This window comes from Arachis stenosperma, chromosome 4 (assembly GCF_014773155.1).
Source record: "Arachis stenosperma cultivar V10309 chromosome 4, arast.V10309.gnm1.PFL2, whole genome shotgun sequence".
NCBI classification, from domain to species: Eukaryota; Viridiplantae; Streptophyta; class Magnoliopsida; order Fabales; family Fabaceae; genus Arachis; species Arachis stenosperma.
Window position 1 is genome coordinate 96,746,911 of NC_080380.1, and position 13,905 is coordinate 96,760,815.

General features: G+C 37.6%; 1 non-coding gene across 1 annotated transcript; it reads right to left on the minus strand.

Annotated features, from left to right (window-relative positions):
• Positions 1–64: 64 nt before the first annotated feature.
• LOC130978013 (small nucleolar RNA R71) lies at positions 65–168 on the minus strand. The gene has a single exon (XR_009085677.1). It is a non-coding gene; the product is annotated as a small nucleolar RNA R71 (small nucleolar RNA).
• Positions 169–13,905: the final 13,737 nt, after the last annotated feature.

Consider the following 13,905-nt stretch of genomic DNA (forward strand, 5'->3'; position numbering starts at 1 on the left):
GGACTCCTGGGATAAGCTGGTCACTGCCTTCCTGGATAAATTCTTTCCTCCTCAAAAGCTGAGCAAGCTGAGAGTGGATGTTCAAACCTTCAAACAAAAAGATGGTGAATCCCTCTATGAAGCTTGGGAAAGATACAAGCAGCAGACCAAAAGATGTCCATCTGACATGTTTTCAGAATGGACCATATTAGATATATTCTATTATGGTCTATCTGAATTTTCGAAAATGTCATTGGACCATTCTGCAGGTGGATCTATTCACCTAAAGAAAATGCCTGAAGAGGCTCAAGAACTCATTGACATGGTTGCAAACAACCAATTCATGTACACTTCTGAGAGGAATTCCGTGAATAATGGGATACCTCAGAAGAAAGGAGTTCTTGAAATTGATGCTCTGAATGTCATATTGGCTCAGAACAAAGTGTTGACTCAACAGGTCAACATGATCTCTCAAAATCTGAATGGATGGCAACATGCATCCAACAGTACTAGAGAGGCAGCTTCTGAAGAAGCTTATGATCCTGAGAACCCTGCCATGGCAGAGGTTAATTACATGGGTGAACCTTATGGAAACACCTATAACTCATCATGGAGAAATCATCCAAATTTCTCATGGAAGGATCAACAGAAGCCTCAACAAGGCTTTAACAATGGTGGACGCAATAGGTTGAGCAATAGCAAGCCATATCCATCATCTTCTCAGCAACAGACAGAGAATTCTGAACAAAACACATCTAATTTAGCCAATCTAGTCTCTGATCTGTCAAAAGCCACTTTCAGTTTCATGAGTGAAACAAGATCCTCCATCAGAAATCTGGAGGCACAAGTGGGCCAGTTGAGTAAGAAAGTCATTGAAACTCCTCCCAGTATTCTCCCAAGCAATACAGAAGAGAATCCAAAAGGAGAGTGCAAGGCCATTGATATAATCAATGTGGCCGAATGCACAAGGGAGGAGGAGGACGAAAATCCTAGTGAGGAAGACCTCCTGGGACGTCCCTCCAGCAAGAAGGAGTTTCCTATTAAGGATCCAAAGAAATCTGAGGCTCATATAGAGACCATAGAGATTCCATTAAATCTTCTTCTGCCATTCATGAGCTCTGAAGACTATTTTTCCTCTGAAGAGGATGAAGATGTAACCGGAGAGCAGGTTGCTCAATACTTAGGAGCTATCATGAAGCTGAATGCCAAGTTGTTTGGTAATGAGACTTGGGAAAGTGAACCTCCCTTGCTCATTAGTGAACTGGATACCTGGATTCAGCAAATTCTACCTCAAAAGAAACAAGATCCTGGCAAGTTTTTGATACCTTGTACCATAGGCACCATGACCTTTGAAAAAGCTCTGTGTGATCTGGGGTCATGGATAAATCTTATGCCACTCTTTGTAATGGAGAAGCTGGGGATCATTGAGGTACAACCTGCCTTGTTCGCATTACAATTGGCAGACAAGTCATTGAGACAAGCTTATGGAATAGTAGAGGACGTGTTAGTAAAGGTTGAAGGCCTTTACATCCCTGCTGATTTCATAATCTTAGACACTAGGAAGGAAGAGGATGATTGCATTATCCTTGGAAGACCTTTCCTAGCCACAGCAGGAGCTGTGATAGATGTCAACAGAGGTGAATTAGTCCTTCAATTGAATGGGGACTACCTTGTGTTTAAGGCATATGGCCATCCCTCTGTGACAAAAGAGAGTAAGCATGAAGAGCTTCTCTCAGTTCAGAGTCAAGAAGAGCCCACACAGTCAAACTCTAAGTTTGGTGTTGTGAGGCCACAACCAAACTCTAAGTTTGGTGTTAAGACCCCATATCCAAACTCTAAGTTTGGTGTTGGGACTATACAACATTGACCTGATCACCTTGTGGCTCCATGAGAGCCACTGTCAAGCTATTGACATTAAAGAAGCGCTTGTTGGGAGGCAACCCAATTTTATTTATCTAATTTTTATTTTATTCTATATTATTGTTATTTTGTGTTTTATTAGGTACATGATCATGAGGAGTCACGAAAAAATCATAAAAATTAAAAACAGAGTCAAAAACAGCAGAAAAAAATTCGCACCCTGGAGGAAGCACAGGCTGGCGTTCAACGCCAGTAAGATGCATCTGGCCGGCGGTCAACACCAGAACAGAGCATCATTCTGGCGCTGAACGCCAGAAACAAGCAACATTCTGGCGCTGAACGCTAGGAATGTGCCCAGAGAAGAAAAGCTGGCGCTGAACGCCAGTAACAAGCATGAAACTGGCGTTCAACGCCAGAAACATGCTTTACATGGGCGTTGAACGCCCAGAATGCGCACCACACGGCGTTTAAACGCCAGAATGGTGTGCAAAGGCAATTTACATGCCTATTTGGTGCAGGGATGGAATTCCTTGACACCTCAGGACCTGTGGACCCCACAGGATCACCTCAGGATCTGTGGACCCCACAGGATCTCCACCTACCATATTCCCACCTTACCTCCTAATCCTAGTTTTTGTGATTACTCTTCCCCATGTCACACTTCCCAACACTCTTCACCAATCACCTCAATTCCTCTTCCCAATTACCCCCTTCACTACTCACATCCTCCCACTCTTCCCCATAAACCCCACCTACCTTCAAAAATTCAAAACCATTTTCCCACCCATTCCCACCCAAAATGGCCGAACATACACTCCCCCCTCTCCCTATAAATACCCTTCCATTCTACTTTATTTTCACACAACACAAACCCCTCTTCTCCCACTTAGCCAAACCTACATCTCTCCCTCTCTACCATATTTTCTTCTTCTTCTTCTTCTCTTCTTTCTTCTCTTGCTCGAGGGCGAGCAATATTTTAAGTTTGGCGTGGTAAAAGCATAAGCTTTTTGTTTTTCCATTACCATCAATGGCACCTAAAGCCGGAGAATCCTCTAGAAAAGGAAAAGGGAAGACAAAAGCTTCCACCTCCGAGTCATGGGAGATGGAAAGATTCATCTCCAAGAGCCATCAAGACCACTTCTATGATGTTGTGGCAAAGAAGAAGGTGATCCCTGAGGTCCCTTTCAAGCTCAAGAAAAATGAGTATCCAGAAATCCGACATGAAATCCGAAGAAGAGGTTGGGAAGTCCTAACCAACCCCATGCAACAAGTCAGAATCTTAATGATTCAAGAGTTCTATGCCAATGCATGGATCACTAGGAACCATGATCAAAGTATGAACCCGAGTCCAAAGAATTATCTCACAATGGTTCGGGGAAAATACTTAGATTTTAGTCCGAAAAATGTGAGGTTGGCATTCCACTTGCCCATGATGCAAGGAGATGAACGCCCCTACACTAGAAGGGTCAACTTTAATCAAAGGTTGGACCAAGTCCTAATGGACATATGTGTGGAAGGAGCTCAATGGAAGAGAGACTCCAAAGGCAAGCCAGTCCAACTAAGAAGACTGGACCTCAAGCCTGTGGCTAGAGGATGGTTGGAGTTCATTCAATGCTCCATCATTCCCACTAGCAACCGATCTGAAGTTACTGTGGATCGGGCCATCATGATTCATGGCATCATGATTGGAGAGGAAGTAGAAGTTCATGAGGTCATCTCCAATGAAATCTACAAAATAGCCGACAAGCCTTCACCCATGGCACGGCTAGTTTTTCCTCACCTTATTTGCCATCTATGTTACTCAGCTGGAGTTATCATAGAAGGAGACATCTCCATTGAAGAGGATAAGCCCATCACCAAGAAGAGGATGGAGCAAGCAAGAGAGACCCTTCACGGTTCTCAAGAGATGCATGAGGAAGCTCATCATCAAGAAATCCCTGAGATGCCTCAAGGGATGCACTTTCCTCCCAACAACTATTGGGAACAACTCAACACTTTCTTAGAAGATTTGAGCCACAATGTTGAACAACTAAGGGTGGAACATGTAAATCATGTTGCTTGTATGTGAAATTTGTATTCATAGGTTTTGATGAATGACAAACCAACAAACGACATGAAAGACAAACCAACAAACAACTTGAATGAACAAGCATGATTGAAAGATCAACCAACATTCAACGTTAAGGAATGAAGAGTTGAAAGCAACACAACAACAACAAGAAACTCAAGTCCACAACATTTGAAGACAAGTATAGTGTCTTAGGACTTAGGTAACTTCTTGTTAAGAACCAATTGCTAAATCTCTCAACACACACTCACAAAATGTTTTGATGCACATCTTGCAATTCGATGCTAGCCAAATGGTTTAAAAACTTGTTTTCAAAGGTACAAAAGCATAGGAATTGACTCCAACAAGTTTGAGATCAATCCTAAGCATTTTGAAGTGATTTTAAGCCATTCTTTAAGGTTTGCATCGATGCACACTCATCTTGCATCGATGCAAAGCATGCAATGACTTGTTGCATCGATGCAAAGATGTTTGCATCGATGCAACCTAGCTGAAAATTCAAATTTCAGCGTCAAAGACACATTTGCATCGATGCAAAGTGTTATGCATCGATGCAAATAATTCAAAAACATAAAAAATGGCTAGTTTTGACATAAAGGCTCCATCCCATTAATTCCCCAACATTTCTAAGGTTTGGGGAATCTATAAATGGATGGATTGAAGCCTTATTTCACAATCTTTGAGCATTTGCAAACTATCTTGTTCATATTCTTTCATTCTACACATTTTTAAGGTGTTATAATACACAATTTGAGAGAGCAATATCAATTGGTTCAATAGTGCTAAACTTGTAATCATACACTCTTCTAGAGAGTACCCATTTCATCTCAACAATTCTTTGAGAATTGTTTTCTTGTACACTTTGTAAATTGGAGTGTGATCTCCAAGGTTGAGTCAAGAGTTATAAACACTATAGTCGGTGAGGATACCAAAGAGGTATACTAAGTACTCAAGGCAAATCTTAGAGAAGGTATCCCTAAGTGGAGTGGGTTAGTATACGAGTGGTGATCATATACCGTGAGGTGTTAGAAACTAAGGACTCGGATTGTAAAAGGTTTTGTGCGAGCACCTTGAAGCTTGGCAATAGTGGAACTTCTCAATTGCGATTGAGAAAGAAAGTGGACGTAGGACAAGGATTGTGCCGAACCACTCTAAATAGCGTTTGCATCTCTCCAAACTCATCTCTTCAATATTATTGTCTTTTACCTTTGAGCAAATAAATTGTGATCGAAAAGTAGCTTCGTAAGTACTTAAGGAATAGCTTAAGTCCGATTGGTGAAAAGCTTGATCAATTTATTTGAGTTGGTGTCTATTGGAAAGTAAAAGCTCCTTATAAATGCTTAGCAATTGAGTTAAGCTCTTGGAAAAATACTAGTACAATAACACTTTTGTATATTGTCTTTAACTTTCGCAAAAATATTCATTGTTGTTGTAATACTCAATTCACCCCCCCTCTTGAGTAATTGTGCATAGGTTCTACAAGTGGTATCAGAGCTTAACCCTTTGAAAGACTTAACCGTTTAAGGGAAAAGATCATGGCAAGCACAGGCTTTAACAACAACAACACTAGCGAAGGTAACTCAACCGCTAGACCTCCTCTTTTTAGCGGAACAAATTACTCTTATTGGAAAATAAGATGAGAATTTGGATCCGTTCTCAAGATGTGAGAATTTGGAAAGTGATTGAGAATGGAAATCACATTCCAACAAAGACAACAAGCGCTAAAGAAGGAGAAGCCTCCGTCTTAAAGCAAGTACCGAAAGGAGAAGATGAATATAGTGACGATGATTGGAAGAAAGTGGCAATGAATGATAAAGCCATCACTTCATTCATTGTGCACTTAACGAGCATGATTATATGAAGATCTCTACATGTGAAACCGCTAAAGAGATTTGGGATAAACTCCAAATCACTTACGAAGGAACCGACCACGTTAAAGAATCAAAGGTATTTATGTTGGTTCATGAATGGGAAAATTTTAAAATGAAAGATGAAGAAAGCATTGAAGAAGCTCTTGAAAGACTCTCCAAGATCTTCAACAATCTAAGCATGCTTGGCACAAAGTACAATGATAAACAAATTATGACCAAGGTGCTTACAAGCCTTACACCAAAATGGAACTCCAAAGTAAACGCTATTGTGGAAGGAAGGCTCTATGATCAACTTACATTTGATCAACTACGAGGTAATCTACTCACCTATGAAATGACTATGCTAAATAGACAAAAAGGTGAAGAAAGCAAAGAAAAGTCTCGCCCTTAAAACAACATCACTGCAAGAAGAGAGTGATGATAATGAAGAAGAAGGAGATGAAGAATTTGCACTCTTATTAAAAAGATTCAATAAGTTTGCAATGAAGAAAAATTTCAAGAGCAAAACAAAGGTACCAAAATGCTATGAGTGTGGAGAAGTTGGACACATCAAACCCAATTGTCCAAAACTTCAAAAGGAGGACAAAAACAAGAAATTTAAGAAGAAGGAGAAAGCATACATATCATGGGAGAACGAGGATGAATCCGACTCCGATGACGACGAGGTTGCAAATCTTTGCTTAATGGCAAGCGAAGAAAAGGTACGTGTTGGAGCTAAGGATGCAAATTGGTATGTTGATAGTGGATGCTCCAAACACATGACCGGCGATGAATCAAAATTCACCGCAATAGAGCCTACAAACGGAGGAAACGTGATCTATGGAGACAACAACACCGGCAAAGTAATCGGCGTTGGAAAAGTTGGTAAAAATCCTTCTACCTCCATAGATAATGTTATACTTGTCAAAGGTCTCAAACATAATCTCATTAGTGTTAGCCAACTTTGTGACAAAGGAAACTTAGTCACCTTTGATTCAAAATGTTGTTTGATAAAAAGGCAAGACACTAATGAAATTGTGCTAATTGGGCACCGTGTTGACAATGTATACATGATTAATCTAAATGAAGTCTCCTCAATGATGTGAAATGCCTTGTTAGTAAAAATGATGAAACTTGGTTATGGCATCGTAGAGTAGCTCATGCTAACATGGACCATCTTAACAAGTTGGTCTCTAAAGAGTTAGTAATTGGCTTACCAAAGCTACGTTTTGAAAAAGACGTCATTTGCGACGCATGTCAAAAGGGAAAACAAGTAAAGGCCTCTTTTAAATCCAAAAACATTGTTTCAACAACAAGGCCATTACAACTTTTGCACATGGATTTATTGGTCCTTCTAGGACTATGAGCTTTGGTGGCAATTACTATGCTTTAGTTATTGTTGATGATTACTCTCGATTTACATGGACCTTGTTCCTAGCAAACAAGAGTGATGCATTTCGAGCATTCAAAGGATTAGCCAAAGTTATTCAAAATGAAAAGAATTTGCATATATCATCTATTAGAAGTGATCATGGTGGAGAATTTGAAAACAATCTTTTTGAAACTTTTTGTGAAGAAAATGGCATTGAGCATAATTTTTCCTCTCCTAGAACACCACAACAAAATGGTGTGGTTGAAAGGAAAAATCGTCATTTAGAAGAAATGGCGAGAACTATGCTCAATGAGGCTAATATTCCTAAGTACTTTTGGGCGGATGCGGTTAGTACCGCGTGTTATGTTATGAATAGGATTATCATTCGACCTATTCTTAAGAAAACACCGTACGAATTGTACAAAGGAAGAAAGCCAAATATTTCCCACCTTCACGTCTTTGGTTGTAAATGCTTTATTCTAAATAATGGAAAAGATAACTTAGGCAAATTTGATGCTAAGGCTGATGAAGGAATCTTCTTAGGCTATTCTTTAACTAGCAAAGCTTTTAGAGTATATAATAAACGCATCATGACTATGGAAGAAAGTATTCATGTCGCTTTTGATGAAACTAACCGTTATTGTGCTAGAAAAGATTTTGATGAAAATGTAGAAAACTTTGATTCACTAAATTTGAATGGTGAAGACAAAGAAAAAGGTTTAAATGAAGCCTCTACAAGCTCAACAAAGGATAGTGTTCAAGTTAAAGAAATTGAACCATCACAAGCACAAATAAATGCACTTCCAAAGGATTGGCGTACTTCAAAGGATCATCCTCTAGACAACGTCATTGGTGATGTTTCGAAAGGGGTAACAACTCGATCCACTTTTAGAAATTTATTTGCATATAGTGCTTTTGTTTCTCAAATTGAACCATCTACCATTGAGTCCGCAATTGATGATGAACATTGGGCTATGGCAATGCAAGAGGAGCTTAACCAATTCAAACGAAATGACGTTTGGGAATTGGTGCCTAAACCAAGTAATCAAACAATTGTAGGAACAAAATAGGTTTTTAGAAATAAACTTGATGAAAATGGTACAATTGTTAGAAACAAAGCTAGATTAGTAGCTAAAGGTTATAATCAAGAGGAAGGCATTGATTATGACGAAACTTATGCTCCCGTAGCTAGATTAGAAGCAATTAGAATGTTACTTGCTTTTGCATCCTCTTATAACTTCAAACTTTATCAAATGGATGTTAAGAGTGCCTTTCTTAATGGTTTCATTAAAGAAGAAGTATATGTTGAACAACCTCCCGGTTTTGAGGATTATGAAAATCCTAATCATGTTTTTAAACTCAAGAAAGCTCTTTATAGTCTTAAACAAGCTCCAAGAGCTTGGTATGAACGTTTGAGCAAGTTTTTAATAGAAAAGGGTTTTAGAAGAGGGAAAGTTGATACAACTTTATTTATCTTGATAGAAAACAAAAATATCCTTTTGGTACAAGTTTATGTCGATGACATAATATTTGGTTCAACTAACGAATCACTTTGCAAGTTTTTCTCAAACCTCATGCAAAGTGAATTTGAAATGTCCATGATGGGCGAACTCAACTTCTTCCTTGGTCTGCAAATCAAACAAGGAAAAGAAGGAACTTTCGTTAGCCAAACCAAATATTGCAAGGAACTGCTCAAAAGATTTGGAATGGACAATGCTAAGGCAATGGACACACCAATGAGCACTACTTGCTACCTTGACAAAGATGAACAAGGTAAAAGCATAGATGTAAAGAAGTATAGAGGCATGATAGGATCATTACTTTATCTAACGGCAAGTAGGCCAGATATCATGTTTAGTGTATGCATGTGTGCGAGATACCAAGCTAATCCTAAGGAATCTCACTTAAGTGCGGTAAAAAGGATTATGAAGTATCTCATAGGAACATTAAATGTTGGATTGTGGTATCCGAAAGGATCCACTTGTGATTTGATTGGTTATTCCGATTCCGATTTTGCCGGTTGCAAATTGAATAGGAAAAGCACTAGCGGCACTTGTCACTTGCTAGGAAACTCTCTTGTTTCATGGCATAGTAAGAAACAAGTAAGTGTAGCCTTGTCTACCGCCGAAGCCGAGTATGTAGCCGCCGGTAGTTGTTGCGCCCAAATTTTATGGATGAAACAACAACTTATGGACTATGGACTCATGCTTGATCACATTCCTATCAAATGTGATAATACTAGTACAATAAATTTAACCAAGAATCCGGTTCAACATTCAAGAACCAAGCATATTGAGATTAGACATCACTTCATAAGAGACCATGTTGAAAAGGGTGATGTGGTTATTGAATTTGTCGAAACTAGTAAACAACTAGCGGACATCGTCACTAAACCTTTATGTAAAGAAAGTTTTTTTAACATCCGAAATGAACTTGGTATCTTGGATTCTAATCTAATATAATTTGTTTGAATTTATTGTATTCATATTGCTTTTTTTTTGTATCTCTTACTAACTTAAGCATTGGAGATATCCAATTAGCCATTGTTTTGTAGGTTTATGAGTTGATGAATGAGTGATTAATCTTGAGGTAGATTGAAGAATTTGAAGATTATAAACAATGGAGGATCAACAAATTGAAGTTTATCATGGTTTAAGTGAGTATATACATGATGAAACTCAAAGGATTGAAGAAAGAACCACCAAAGGATGAAAATTTGGTGATTTTGGGCGAAATGATGTATGTTGCAATCCATCAACCAAAACATCCAAAGGATTGAAGTAGAGCATGGTAGGCAACTTGAAGCACTTAATCGTCGTGTGTCTTGTGTAGATCATCGCACGGGTCGCTTGGATCGTCGTATTGATGACTTATATGAGCATTTCGGCATCCACCTACCATATGAAGAGGATACTGATGATGATGAAGACCAAGATTGATTGTCTCCTCTTCATCAAGTCACTTTTTATTGCTTTATGCTTATTTGATTATATGAATTGTTAAACTAACTCCTAGTAAGTTAAGGATTTCTATTATGGTTTAAATACTTTGATATTTCCTTCATAATTTTGTTTAATGATTAATGCTTGTATGCTTATTTGGTGAATAACTCAAAATAGGCTTGGTACCCCTATTTTAAGTTAATGTGCATGCCTTGATATATTTTAGGGGGAATTATGCATGCTTATTATATATAAAAAGAGGAAATCAAATTCCTTTTGAAAGGGGGAATATCTCATCCTTGAGATTAATAGAGAAATTGAATTTAAAAAAAAAAATTCATTGTTTTATGCATGCTTCTATGACACATTTCAAACTCCCTTTTTTTGATAATGTCAAAAGGGGGAAGAAAAGTTTGAGGATATTTGAAGTTTTGAACTTTTGAAAAAGGAAGAAAAGTTTGAGAATATACTTTTGAAAAAGGAAGAAAAGTTTGAGAATATTTGAAGTTTTGAATTTTTTTTTGAGGATTTGAAAAGAAGAAATAAGTTTGCGAAACAATGATTTCAAAAAGACTTCCGCTAAGCAAAAACTTTGATATCTAAATCGTTTTCTTTGATAAACGCCCTTTAAAAGAACAAATGCACATATTTAGGGGGAACTCCTGCAAAATTTTTTTTGTGAAGTCTTCTCCAAAGCTTTCTATAAAACAAAGTGCATTATTGTTGCTTTCAAAATCATTTATAAATACATATCCTCAAAATTGGTTTGTCATTATCAAAAAGGGGGAAATTGTAAATCATGTTGCTTGTATGTGAAATTTGTATTCATAGGTTTTGATGAATGACAAACCAACAAACGACATGAAAGACAAACCAACAAACAACTTGAATGAACAAGCATGATTGAAAGATCAACCAACATTCAACGTTGAGGAATGAAGAGTTGAAAGCAACACAACAACAACAAGAAACTCAAGTCCACAACATTTGAAGACAAGTATAGTGTCTTAGGACTTAGGTAACTTCTTGTTAAGAACCAATTGCTAAATCTCTCAACACACACTCACAAAATGTTTTGATGCACATCTTGCAATTCGATGCTAGCCAAATGGTTTAAAAACTTGTTTTCAAAGGTACAAAAGCATAGGAATTGACTCCAACAAGTTTGAGATCAATCCTAAGCATTTTGAAGTGATTTTAAGCCATTCTTTAAGGTTTGCATCGATGCACACTCATCTTGCATCGATGCAAAGCATGCAACGACTTGTTGCATCGATGCAAAGATGTTTGCATCGATGCAACCTAGCTGAAAATTCAAATTTCAGCGTCAAAGACACATTTGCATCGATGCAAAGTGTTATGCATCGATGCAAATAATTCAAAAACATAAAAAACGGCTAGTTTTGACATAAAGGCTCCATCCCATTAATTCCCCAACGTTTCTAAGGTTTGGGGAATCTATAAATGGATGGATTGAAGCCTTATTTCACAATCTTTGAGCATTTGCAAACTATCTTGTTCATATTCTTTCATTCTACACATTTTTAAGGTGTTATAATACACAATTTGAGAGAGCAATATCAATTGGTTCAATAGTGCTAAACTTGTAATCATACACTCTTCTAGAGAGTACCCATTTCATCTCAACAATTCTTTGAGAATTGTTTTCTTGTACACTTTGTAAATTGGAGTGTGATCTCCAAGGTTGAGTCAAGAGTTATAAACACTATAGTCGGTGAGGATACCAAAGAGGTATACTAAGTACTCAAGGCAAATCTTAGAGAAGGTATCTCTAAGTGGAGTGGGTTAGTATACGAGTGGTGATCATATACCGTGAGGTGTTAGAAACTAAGGACTCGGATTGTAAAAGGTTTTGCGCGAGCACCTTGAAGCTTGGCAATAGTGGAACTTCTCAATTGCGATTGAGAAAGAAAGTGGACGTAGGACAAGGATTGTGCCGAACCACTCTAAATAGTGTTTGCATCTCTCCAAACTCATCTCTTCAATATTATTGTCTTTTACCTTTGAGCAAATAAATTGTGATCGAAAAGTAGCTTCGTAAGTACTTAAGGAATAGCTTAAGTCCGATTGGTGAAAAGCTTGATCAATTTATTTGAGTTGGTGTCTATTGGAAAGTAAAAGCTCCTTATAAATGCTTAGCAATTGAGTTAAGCTCTTGGAAAAATACTAGTACAATAACACTTTTGTATATTGTCTTTAACTTTCGCAAAAATATTCATTGTTGTTGTAATACTCAATTCACCCCCCCCCCTCTTGAGTAATTGTGCATAGGTTCTACAGAACATCATGAGCACTCCATCATTCTCCATGAAATAAGAGAAGATCAAAGAGCAATGAGGGAGGAGCAACAAAGACAAGGAAGGGACATAGAAGAGCTTAAGAACATCATTGGTCCTTCAAGAAGAAGACGCCTCTAAAGGTGGATTCATTCCTTGTTCTTTATTTCTTTCTGTTTTCGGTTTTTAATGTTGTGTTTATCTATGTTTTGTGTCTTTACTTCATGATCATTAGTATGTAACCATGCCTTAAAGCTATGAATAAATCCATTAATCCTTCACCTCTCTTAAATGAAAAATGTTTTAATTCAAAAGAACAAGAAGTACATGAATTTCGAATTTATCCTTGAATTTAATTTAATTATATTGATGTGGTGACAATACTTTTGTTTTCTGAATGAATGCTTGAACAGTGCATATGTCTTTTGATCTTGTTGTTTATGAATGTTAAAATTGTTGGCTCTTGAAAGAATGATGAACAAAGAGAAATGTTATTGATGATCTGAAAAATCATGAAATTGATTCTTGAAGCAAGAAAAAGCAGTGAAAAAGAAGAAGCTTGCGAAAAAAATGGCGAAAAAAATAGAAAAAAAAAAGAAAAAGCAAGCAGAAAAAGCCAATAGCCCTTAAAACCAAAAGGCATGGGTAAAAAGGATCCAAGGCTTTGAGCATCAATGGATAGGAGGGCCCAAGGAAATAAAATCCAGGCCTAAGCGGCTAAATCAAGCTGTCCCTAACCATGTGCTTGTGTCATGAAGGTCCAAGTGAAAAGCTTGAGACTGAGTGGTTAAAGTCGTAATCCAAAGCAAAAAGAGTGTGCTTAAGAGCTCTGGACACCTCTAACTGGGGACTCTAGCAAAGCTGAGTCACAATCTGAAAAGGTTCACCCAGTTATGTGTCTGTGGCATTTATGTATCCGGTGGTAATACTGGAAAACAAAGTGCTTGGGGCCACGGCCAAGACTCATAAGTAGCTGTGTTCAAAAATCAACATGCTTAACTTGGAAAGTCAATAACACTATCCGAAATTCTAAGTTCTTAGAGAAGCCAATCATTCTAAACTTCAAAGGAAAAAGTGAGATGCCAAAACTGTTCAGAAGCAAAAAGCTACAAGTCCCGCTCATCTAATTATAATTAATATTCATTGATATTCTGGAATTTATAGTATATTCTCTTCTTTTTATCCTATTTGATTTTCAGTTGCTTGGGGACAAGCAATAATTTAAGTTTGGTGTTGTGATGAGCGGATAATTTATACGCTTTTTGGCATTGTTTTTAGGTAGTTTTTAGTAAGTTTAAGCTACTTTTAGGGATGTTTTCATTAGTTTTTATGTTAAATTCACATTTCTGGACTTTACTATGAATTTATGTATTTTTCTGTGATTTCAGGTAATTTCTGGCTGAAATTGAGGGACTTGAGCAAAACTTTGAAAAAGGCTGACAAAAGGACTGCTGTTGCTGTTGGAATCTGACCTCCCTGCACTCGAAATGGATTTTCTGGGGCTACAGAACTCTAATTGGCGTGATCTCAACGGCGT